At 37.3% G+C, this 12,266-nt stretch overlaps 1 long non-coding RNA gene across 4 annotated transcripts; it reads left to right on the top strand.

Annotated features, from left to right (window-relative positions):
- Nucleotides 1-329: 329 nt before the first annotated feature.
- Nucleotides 330-5,429, top strand: LOC102076556 (hemicentin-2). Of its 4 annotated transcripts, XR_003219750.1 has the most exons (8): nt 334-862; nt 2,085-2,263; nt 2,641-2,871; nt 3,023-3,277; nt 3,431-3,685; nt 3,984-4,310; nt 4,506-4,769; nt 4,902-5,429. It is a non-coding gene; the product is annotated as a hemicentin-2 (long non-coding RNA). The 4 variants fall into 4 exon arrangements; XR_003219749.1 differs by lacking the exon at nt 2,641-2,871 and having other exon boundaries at nt 330-862; nt 3,452-3,685; XR_003219747.1 differs by lacking the exon at nt 2,641-2,871 and having other exon boundaries at nt 332-862.
- The last annotated feature ends 6,837 nt before the right edge of the window (nt 5,430-12,266 follow it).

Below are 12,266 nucleotides of genomic sequence, written 5' to 3'. Positions count from 1 at the left end.
AAATGGCAGAAAAAACATGGTCATTACACTGTTTCTCCTGACAAAGGGCCAGTTGGTTACGAGATCCCTTTGACATCAGTCAGTGCAAATGCTTAGGATACTTGCTGCATCTGAACTGCAGCTTAATGGTATTTGTATCCTAACTATTTGTCTTGCATGTCATTTATGGTTTACTTGTTTTTCCTTAAAGCTGATTTTCAGTCTTGAAACGTTGGATGTGTATTTTGGATGGCATTACTGCAACCTAAACAAATTAAATAAAGTAGATTATTTTAAGGTGTAAAAAATTAATTTTCAGTGGTTAATCGTTGTAATCACGCAGTAAGTGTCTGCCAGCATCAGTCAGAGTGTTATGTAATGACCGTGGATAAACTCCATGGCGGGATTCATGTGGGGAAGTGTGGGATGGTCAATTAGGAAAGCACAGAATTCCTTGAGTGTGTAGGTTGTGGAACATGCACGTCTTGCATAAATGTATCACTTTAACCAGTTAAGGGATTTAGGATGAAGCACAGTCTCCTGGCTAGTCTCTGTGTGGTTTAGGGTGATGTCCCTTTAAGATTTATAAGGATCTGGGAGTGGCGTGGATAGGAAACCTATTTTTATCCCATATTTCCTTCCTTGTGTTAATTAACCAGACCCAGACTAACGAATTACAGCCCAAATTAACAGTTTGAGCATTCCGATTCAGTATACATGCACAAAAAAGAAAAGGTGAAGCAGAGAAGTATTTACATTTGTGCTCGGATAATACTCACCATGGCTGGCCTTTGAGCTTTTGAGATAACTTTGGAAAAGTATTTGGAATAATCTGACAGTTTAACCAACAAGCTGAATATTTGATTTGGGCAGAGATCACTGGGTGAGTTTGTCAGCTGCTTGGCTTGTATGATATTGTCTGCATATCAAAAATGCAATTTTTTAAAGCAGTGCAAGCTGTGAAAGAAAGTGTGTAATTTTCACAATATGTCAAGTAAACTTAGAAGTGCTTAATCCCTCCATTCTGTTTAATACAAAAAGTGTTTTTAGTTCGGTCAGTGGTTTCCTATCATGCTGAATAGAACATTAACTTAATTTTATAAATAGTTTTAATACTAAGAGTCAGAAAGTAGGAAAATTCAAGACACTCCTCCCATAAGTCCTGTACATCCCATATTAGAGTTACTGTTATTCTTGCAATGTCCAACACCATTGCATGAGATCATGGGTAGGGCAAATCAAATTTGGCCCATTTTGACATTTGCCAGTATAAAACTCCCCAAAATGTCCTAAACTGACCCAAAATGTACACGAAAGCCTTACATTTTTCTGAAAGCATTAAATTTGGTCTTGTTTTACAGGTGCTGCAAATTTTTGTACACCGAGGCTGATCTGGGTCAAACTAGACCTGTATATATCCCAGTCAATTTAAGATCCACCAGTATGAGTCAAGTTTTTCATTAGAATCTGTACATGTATGGATGTCTTTTTAAAGATACATATTGAAGAAACTTAAGAAACTAAAACCGTCTTGGAGTGTGTTCACAATGTTATTGCTCAGTACCACTGAAAACCAATTACAGTTTCATTAACCAATAGTTAGTATTATGGTGGCTGCATCCATCTTTTATACAGTCAATATTAACACCAGAGGTCCTCTGTTAAGAAATGAATGTGTGGAAACTCTTATGTTTGCAAAACTGTGCATTCATAGACACGGCCCCATGCTTTCCCAGTCTTTTATTAAACATTCAGTAGTTGAAGAGTGGGTTTTACATTACTGACATGCAGCTTTTGTTCAAAGTGAATCTTTTTGAAATTTAACCCTTGATGCATGATTCAATAGTTAGTTTTTATCTGGATCTTAGCTTTACAGCTATTTCCTCCTCTTGGTCAATCGAGTCCATAAACCACATCATTTTTTAAAACCAAATGATATAACATTAATATCTGCACTTAAAAAAAAAGACAACTAGCCTGGTATTGATGAAAGAGGTCACTGCATACTTGTCACAGTTCTAACTGGAAACTGATACAGTCAAATGATTTGCATTTTGTGAAATGTATTTTTGAGCTTCAGTAACTGCCATTTTAATGATTATCAGCTGAGGACCTTCAGTGATAAATTTCACTCCTGTGCTTCACGACATCTAATGCAAATCCTGAAACTGAACTTTCTCTGGACGTTCCTGAATGACACCTTATCTCCTCCATTCACCTCCATCATCCTGCATGCTGCCTGTCACGATGCTGGGCTTCCTCATGCTCATCTTTTCACTGTGTGGTGAGTGCTGAAGATATCTCTGTGGATCTGATATACTGTGTATTAATTCATTTAGTGGTTAGAGACAAAACTTTTAACTTTCCCTTTTAACTTCACTCTTAGTTTATTGTTGGAAATTTAATTTCAATGGCTTCCACGAGTTACAAGTAAAGGTAACTGGAAACAGCAAAAATAAAAATAATGATTTGTAAATACTGAGATTTGAACAAAAGACAAAAAAATTAAAATTACCATTGATGGAAGAGCTACGGGTATGTGTTATTGCGGAACAAACTTCTGTTGTCAATTAATAAAGTGAGTGTGGTGATCAACAATTCACGACAATTCATTGGTCTGTCGGTTGAAACTTTGCTCACTGGAAACTTTATGACCAATAGGAGCTACAGTAGCATTACTTACCTGCAACTGACATGAAAACAATGAAAGGATCATCACACAGCCCTTCAATGACACAACCAAAACACCAGTAAATAAGTCCTCTATTCTGAGAGTCAACATCACCAGAGAGAAAAATGTAGTTGAGTTCAGATGTGACGCTCAGCTGGAATTTGGACTGCGTGGACCAAAACTTCATGCCGTTTCTCAAACACACAGTGTTTCAGACCACTGTGAGTAAATATCCTGCTGTTTCTAGGAAAATACAACATTCACTTAATTTTCCAATTTTGAGTCAGTAAAACGATGTCAAAACAAGTGTAGTTAGGTGCCATATATATAACTGTTTTAAATAACAATCTTATGTTTTCTTCTTTTTTTCAGATGCTCTAGAACTAAAGACAAAAAACAGTACTCATGTCATGTCTTCAAGTGAGGGCACTAATATTATGTTGACCTGTGAAGCTGTGGGAAACCCTCATCCTGTCTATAACTGGACTTGTGATGGGGAAAATATGTTGGAGAACACAAACAGTCTCAATATCACCCTAGTAAAACACAACACAACCTGCACCTGCACAGCTACCAGTTATCTAGGAAACATAACTAAGACATTCCATGTTCATGCTGAACCAAGAGGTACACATTCCTGTTTACCTTACAACTACTGTCCTTGTTTTAGGGACTTATGTCTTTTTATATCCAAAATCAGTTTTAAATGTTAACTTTTGATGTATTACACGTTATGCCAAATCAGTTTAAAGAGTTAATATGTGTACTTGTGAATGACAGGTTGCCCTTTAACACTGACAGCTTCTGAAATTGTTGTGAAATTTGGAGATCCAATTTCAATCAACTGCAGCACATCAGCCACAGATGTCGAAGGAATGGGCTGGGAGGCTCCATTTGGAGGAACAGGATTTGAACGTCCTCCTGTTGTCACTTGGAGGGTTGACCAAGTGGAAGAGTGGACTCCAAGCCCTTCCTGCTATGCTACTTTGGTTGATGGATCCCAGTGTACTGTGAGTCCACTCATCACTGTTTATAGTAAGTACATGTGCACAGACTGTGTTAATGTGTTATGACCTGCATAAACTGGAAAATGTATATGTAATAAAGCAATGATTAAACTTCCTGAAATTTCTGGTCTAAATGCTGAGACATGATAAAGTCCAGCAGCCTGTAATTGATCCAATTCAAATGTTACTTATGTGGAAATCAAAAAGTGACTCTGGCACCTGCAAACTAAAGTACCAGCACATTCATGTAATAATGTTAGAGATTAAATTTGGTTTTTACATTGTAAATCAACAATACCAAAAAACAAAATTTGTTTTATTTACAGAAACTCCAGACTTTGTGTCAGTGTCTGACATGGATCATGGTCCGATGGTGGAGGGCAGAGAGTACGATCTGAAATGTGATGTCATCAGTGTGGCTCCTGTACAGAATCTCACAGTGACGTGGTACAGAGGCAATGAAACTGTGCAAACAGAGACATTTAATCACTTCAATATGACTCCAGTAAACACATCTTCTACTCTGAGAATCTCCCCTAAGAGAGATTACAGTGGATTAACTTTTAGATGTGAGGCTGAGCTGCACCTCGGACCCAAAGGACCACAGTTCCTCCCTAATATATGTTCACCACCTTACACTGCTGTTGTTCTCTGTAAGATTTCCACCCACATATTTCACGTTTTCTTTCCACCTCAGAGCTCTGCAACAGAATCACATGATCTTTTTTAAATAATTTGTCAATATTGAATATACGTAATTTTAGTGTAGTGTATTGTAGTATGTTTCTATAGTAGTTTGAAGCATACTATTTTTACCTTATTAAATCTCTCCTGTATTTCTTCCACAGATGCCCCTGAATTCAAGGAAGGAAATGAAAGCAAGGAGGTGCTCCAGGGTGAGGATGTTACTTTAAGCTGTAGTGCTGACAGTAACCCGCCCTCAAACATCAGATGGATCTACACAGCTGCTGTAAATTCAAACGTGACCACTGAGGGACAACAGAAGATTATCAGTATCACAGGAGTCACGTCTGCCAATGCAGGCATTTACATTTGTGTTGCAGAGAATGAAGCTGGGAGAAATACACGATTCATCTCACTGGTGATTAAAGGTATGATTACTTTTTGCAGAACAGCTATGGAAATGTATAAAGAAAAGTGATAACTGATGTTTAAAATGAACAATATATGACATCGAGAACTGATCTTATTTTAATGTTGTTTTTATTTTGCTTGTCTTACAGATAAAGTCCCTTTGCTAGTCATTGGAGTGTTGCTCGCTGTATTTGCCATTGGCCTCATCGTCCTCCTGGTCTTTATTTACTATAGAAACAGGCATTTTTTTCTTGACACAGTATCACATGCCACAGATGTCCCTCTTACACCAGCCAGTAGTAATGCTTAGGATATTTCCTGCATTATGAAAAATGAAGTAAAATTTTAATTGCATATGTAATTTATGATTTTTCCTACAAGTCAATCAATAATATTGTATAAATGTACATTTAATTTTTCCATAAATTAATTCCTTGAATTAAACAACTTCATATACCAGAAAACAAATAGCAGAAATATCTAAAATAATAGGAAGGTTATGCTTCAGCGATAATAATGTTATGTACATGTCTGCTAAACAGTGCACGAAACTGCTGTAAAAACAATTAACATTAAGCAATATTATGTCTTATGTTTGAATTAATTTTTTTTATTGTTTTTATGTTTTTTGACTCACAGTTCATTTTAATTGTGAAATATTAAAAGCACAAAGTGTAGCCCTAACTGGTATTACTGCATTTAAACAAAGTAGCCTATTTTCATTTGCCAGAACTTAAAGGCGAGTTATTAGTGATTTGAATTAGAGGATGATCATCTGCTAGTCCAGGACTCTCTGTCAGGGAATCACTGATTTCCAGAGTCCACAGAATACTTTTTATAACATAATTCATAGAAGAACACGGATTAAACAATAGGATGATTTTAACCAGTGGAGGCTGTCGGGTTACAGCACAGTCTCCTGGCTGGCGTCCTGTGTGGAGATCAGATCGCTTCCTCTTTAAGGCTTATTATGATTTTTGAGAGTGATGTGAATAGGAAAGCTATGTTGACCTGATTTCCTTCATCATGTTAAATATTTGGAAAAACCAGGCTAAAGGCTGGCAAGCATAATTAATTGTTTAAGTGTGATGGTTATTAAACAATTAATCAGCTATATGTGCTGAAGAAAGACAAAGCTGGAGCAGTCAGTGTTTATATTGTGCTTGGATCCTATTCAACAGGACCTTCTTTCAAATTGCTGGGATAACTTTGGAAAAGCTTTTTTGCTTTCTGAATAATCTGACTGGCCTGAAAATTGATTTTTGCAAAGAGCTTTCAGTGAGTGTATAATCTGCTTCGCTTGCATGATATTAAATAGAGGAAGAAAAGAGGAAAAATGAGATTAACGGTCATAATATGAAAACTGAAAGCAACTTAGAAATGGATTTTTTTTTTTTAACTCAAGGGCCACCAGTTGGTGTCTAAGGTTACAAAAAAGAACCCTAGTCAAATTCAAATTCAAATTTTATTTATCACACACACAACCATACACAGACAAGTGGTGAAGTGCTTATTTTTGTGCAATGCCCGACCATTAAATGACGGTAAAGAATTTACAGATTATGACAAAATTTACAGATTTAAGAGAGAAGTGTGCAAATAAAAACAGCGACGTGATGTATGAGAGTCCAGTCCTACACTTGGTTCAGTGCCCAAATAGCCTGGGGAAAGAAGCTCCTCCTCACTCTCTCTGTTTTGGCCTTAGGGGAGCGCAAGCACTTCCCAGACCCCAACAGTGAGAAGAGTCCATTGTTGGGATGGGAGAGGTCCATCCTAATCTTCCTGGGTTTGTTCTTGCACCGCTTGGTGTAGATGGACAGCAGGTCAGGAAGCTCTGACCGAATGATGTGTTCGGTCGAGCGCACCATTCTTTGCAGATCTCGTCTGTCCTTCTTGGTGCTGTTCCCAAACCAGGTGCAGATGTTTCCTGTCAGGATGCTCTCGATGGTGCAGGAGTAGAAGTTCTTAAGCACCCTCAGTGGCAGATGGAAGTCCCTAAGTCTTCTGAAGAAGAAGAGACGCCTTCCTCAGTCCTGTAATACTTTACGGAGCCTCATCGGACCCTTTCTTGATGACTGTCACTGATGGCTCAGTCTCTAGATTCAGGCCATTTTGAATCAACAATTCAGTTTTGTTTTTTTGTTTTTTTTGTTTTTTTTGTTAATTATGAGTTAGAGCGGAATAACCCCTCCACTGATATATGATTGCTCCCCTTTGATGTCACTTGGATGGATTACTAATGGTGATGAAAAACACACCTACAATACTATATACCATTCTGAAAAGTAACATTCTACAAAGCACACTTACTTTAAATATACATAGATTATACAAATCTGTCACAATTTGCAGGATAAAGACCCAAAAGTAAAATTAGGAGACAAGCAGGATTTAATAAAAAAGTGGCCCCTTTAATTAGTGTGGTTGTAAAATTCCACAAAGTGCAACACAAAATCCCCAAAGGGAACACTGAGGGGATAAATACTTGTTTCTGTTTGTGGTAGCTCTAGGCTGTGGCTGCGTTGGAGGCAACAGTCTCTTCTATCTTAATACCAAAACTGTGAACTTTACTCTGTTCACTCCCTGACACGCATGGCACACAGTGGATGTTACACTCTAAAAACAATTCCACCATAAACATTACCAGGTAGGAACCAAAATGACCTCTCACAAGGTGCCATAATAAATAACTTAAATGTAACACATAAAATTATAAGGTGAGATAAATGAAGTTAGAAGGTTAGAGGAATAACCAGAACCCACAACATAAGAAGAACAGATTACTAATGAAAAAAAAAAAATTAAACCAGATGTATGTTTGAACAACACCAAGAACCAGAATCACTGGAAGAATAAAAATCAAAACTAAAATCAAATCAAAATCAAAATTAAATATTCAGATTTCCCGTGGCGCACCTCTGATGGTCTGCCCTGTGGCACTTAATTTAAAAGAAAATTTAAATGAATAAAAACTCTAGAACCTCTAATTTTAATGAAAGCAAATAAAGTAAGTTTTGCAGTAAGAAATGTACTTGAATTTAAAAGTTCAAACAAAGTCATGAAATCATGAGGATGAAGGTGTCTTTTTAAAATAAAGCACAGAAACCAAAAGAAAAACAAAGGTTTCAGAGTAATACTATCTAAGATAAAGGTACAGTTGTGTTGCCACAGCTTATCGTTATGTATACATTTCCAGAAAACATGGATCATATCATTGCTCAAATGAACTGATACAATTTTTGGTAGAATGATGTTCATTGCTAGAATAGTCACTTTAATTGCTCACTCTCGATGGTATTAGTAGCCTGTACTTGCTCTCATTCAAGTGTTTGTACCACTGTGTAGAAATAAAAAACAATAACGTTTTGGGGAATTACACATTGACGTATGCCTACTAATTTGTCTCTGCCTTCTTCTCATTTTGATGTCATAGTGTCCGATACATACAGTTAACGCTATACATAATTAAATACATTTTATTGCGACTTTGTCTCTTTATACCATCATTTTGATGATCCTATCATTTTACCATAATTTTACATTAAATAATCAATATGTGATTGAAGTACTTAAAACACCAAACCTCATGACTTAAAGTTTAAGCTTTAAGTCACGAGGTTTAACAAAATTATTGCATTAGTTGTTTAGGAGCATTTTCTGAGGCTCAAAAGACAATTGAATGACAAGTAGTTTTGTGGTCAGGTGATGCCTGTTTCCTAGGATTTTGCAAATAAACAATTTGGACTTGATTTCAACTGTTCAACTTGCATTTGATAGGCAATACTGGATTTGGCAGAAAGCATCTAAAAGAGCCTGGACAGATATAAACAAGGTGAACTTCTGACACGGACGAAGATAAATCTGTAGAGAAGGAGAAAAACAACTCATGATGCGAAGCATGTTGTTTAACAAGGTGGAGGCATGTATGGCTGCCAGTGGAATCGGACCACTGGTATTTATTGATGATGTGACTGCTGATAGAAGTAGCAAGATGAATTTTGAAGTGCACAGGGCTATACTCTCTGCTCAGACTCAGACAAAACGCTGGATGCAAATCTGATCCAACACCACTTTACAGTGCAAATGGATCATTAACCAAAGCAGATTTTAAAGCAACTCAGAAATCTCTCAAGCTAAAGAAATTGGATATTCTTCATTGGCCAAGCCAGTTACCTTAGCACAATCCAACAGAGCATGTTTTCATTTACTGAAGACAAAACTAAATGTTAACCAGTGGGATTATCTACACCCTGAGAATGTGTGAGAATGTTACACTAAGCTGCAGTGCTGAAGGCAACCCTCCCTCTATCATCAGCTGGATCTGCATAGATGCTGTGAATGCAAAAGAGACCACTGAGGGGCGCCAGAAGACCATCACTGTCGCAAGAGCCACGTCTACCAATGCTGGGATTTACATGTGTGTTGCAAGTTGTGAGAGAGACAAGATTTGTCACACTGGTGAAAAAGAACCAAACTAATGACTGGCATCCCCAATTAATTGTTTACTCATGATACTGATTTACTCAAAGTACTGAAGGAAAAAAGCCATTCGTGTCAATAGAAATTTCAAACCACCATTTTTGTGAATGGATTATATAATCTGAGATACTATTGCATATGGAATTCAAAGTATTGTTTTAAGTGCCTGATCATCACTGCCTCATGTGCCCCTGAGCTTTCTCCAGGTAGGACATGCCTGGAGGCGCATAAGACGCTTCCTGCCTGAACCACCTCAACTGGCTATTTTCACTCTGGAGAAGAACCAGCTTAGAGGAACTCTGAGCCCCTCGGAGTTTCTCAAAGGGTGGAAGGTCATTTCTGCTGTTGTATCTGTGATCACTGTGATTCTGTATTTATTTACAACATTCAAAGAAGTACTTGAGAAGCTGTTGAATGCAGAAAATGAAAGAGACAAAGACTAGCTGAGAATCAGGGAGTGCAGCCAATTAGTAAGTGAGGGCAGCTATGAAGAGGATGATGAGTGGAAAGGTGGTTGGTTAAGATGACATACCTGTGGTGGTAGAGTGAGGACAGTCAACTCTAACCAGACTGTTTAACAAAATCCTGAAGAATGAGAGGAAGCCTAAGGAGCTGAAAAGTGTATTGATACTGATTTTCAAGAAGAAGATTGAAGGCATGAACTTGCGGAAAGAGTTGTTGAAGCTAAAAGATCAAAACATTGTGCATATAACATTACACATAGGAGGATAGGAGCTGCAGCTCAAGCTTTAGTCAAATGCATTAGTGGCCTGAACCACAAGAGGGAGGCAAAGATCCTGGATCCACTTGAGATTGTAGAAGACTAGGAGAAAATCCTTTCTCTGTAAAGTGTACCAGCACACTGAAAGGAGAAATAAAAGCTCCAGCTTTAAAGACAAAGACATTTTTATTTCCCATTCACTGCTACTGTTAGACTGAAAGTTCGAGTGCAAAAATAAAGCTAGATGATTCTCATTAATTGCAGTAAAGACTTATTGTATACAAAAAATTTGATTTAAAATGAATACATTGTAATGCTAAGAAAATTTAAAATGATGATGTATATGTAACTAACTTGTATCTATTGTTGTTTGCCAGAGAATCCAAAAGTTGTTCAATGGAAGAAAAAAGCAGAACTGGCTGCAGTGTGATGTCATCAGTTTTGTTCCTGTTCGTACTTCACTGACGTATGAAAACAATGAAAGCATTGTGACAACTCATTTAACAATCAAACCAAACAACTAAATAATGAATCCTGTAATTTAAGAGTCAACATCAGCAGGAAAAAAAATGTAGTTCGATTTAATTCTGTTTTATTTATATAGTGCCACTTCATAAAAACAGGTGCTTCATGGTGCTTCATATTGTAAAGTCAAGACTATACAATACCAAAGAGAAACCCCAACAATCACACAACCCTCTATGAGCAAGCACTTGTACAATAGGAAAGGGAAAAAAAGGAATAACTTCCTTTTAACAGGAAGAAACTTACAACAGAACCAGACTCAGGGAAGGACACACATCTGCTGTGACAGGTTGGAGTGAGGCCAAAGAATGATTAATTACAAAAAGGCTAAATAAACACAGAGATGTTTAAAGAGATAAACAGATGAATAAATTCTCAGCGTATCATAAAAATCCCCCCAGCAGCCCCACGTCAATTGCAGCATAACTAAGGGAGAGACCACAACTTCCTGTTTTTTTTTTCTCAGTCACACAGTGTTTCTGAACAATGTGAGTAAACATCCTACTGTGTCTCTCTCGATGCTCCTGGGCTAAATTCAACACAATGATATCTATCAACTTAAGGGCACTGATATTACCCTGAGCTGTGAAACCAAGGGAAACCCTCCTCTTGTCTATAACTGGAAATGCAATGGGGAGAACACAAACAATCTTAGGATCATTCCAATGCAGCAATGCAACCTGCACCTTGTCATATAAATCACTGTTTATCTTACAGGTAATATGCTAATGCATCCTTTAATAATAATGGGACAGTATCTTGCTCAGGGGTACCTCAGGGTAGCCGTTCAGTGGATACTGTTGACTTATTTCTTAATTTAGAAAAGAGAAGAAAAGAAAAGCTCTAACTTATTAAGTCTACTTGTAGAAAATTGCCCTGTATCACTTTCGCCTTCTGAAATTATTGTGAGATTTGAAGATCCAGCGTCAGTCACTGTGATTTTATTTGAAGCTCTAGTAAGCCTCCCTCCCTCAAACATCTGCTGGATCTACACAGCTCACAGCTGCTGTGAAATGAGACCACTAAGAGGCGCCAGACGTCTATCACTATCACTAGAGCCACGTCTACCAATGCTGGTGTTTACATTTGTGTTGGAGAGAATAAAGTTGGAAGAAAGACAAGATTTGTCACACTGGTGATAAAAGATATGATTGCTGACTGTGCAGAACAGATATGGGAAATAAATAAAGAGAAAAGGTAACTGAACAATGTCAAGAGGTGAGAAGAAATATTATGTTTTATTTTGCTTATCTCACAGGTAAAAGTACCCCCCGAATCCCCCCCAACCCCCACCACACACACACATACACACACACTTTCCAGTCTGTTGGGTTTTGCCATTGGCCATCATCGTTCTCATCCTCCTAGTTCTTTTTCTCAAATGACAGAAGAAGAAAAAAATATAGAGAGACAAAATTCCAAATGGCATAGATGTCCTTTTATCATCAACCAGTGATAAGGCTAAGGGTGTTTACAGGATTCTCAAAACTGAAGTGAAAACTTAACTGCACGGGTAACCTAATTGTCTGTTCTTTCCTGTGAAAAAAAAACTGTTTTCACTTTCCCTTTGTATGAAGTATTCGTAGCTTCAAAAGAAATTGTAGTAATATTAAAAAAAAATGCTCATGTTTTAAAGGTAATAATACTAATAATGCATTGCTGAGCAGTGCTATAAATCAGGGTTTAAAAAAAAACAACTGTTAACATTAAGAAATATTTATTTTGTGTTGTGTTTGAATTTAAATCTTCTTACATTTATAGTTTCCGTCTTTCGTTCCCCCATCACAGT

The sequence above is a fragment of the Oreochromis niloticus genome, linkage group LG4, assembly GCF_001858045.2.
Source record: "Oreochromis niloticus isolate F11D_XX linkage group LG4, O_niloticus_UMD_NMBU, whole genome shotgun sequence".
In the NCBI taxonomy this organism is placed as follows: Eukaryota; Metazoa; Chordata; class Actinopteri; order Cichliformes; family Cichlidae; genus Oreochromis; species Oreochromis niloticus.
Note: the sequence above shows the minus strand (reverse complement) of the source record. Positions and strands in the feature narration are given on the sequence as shown.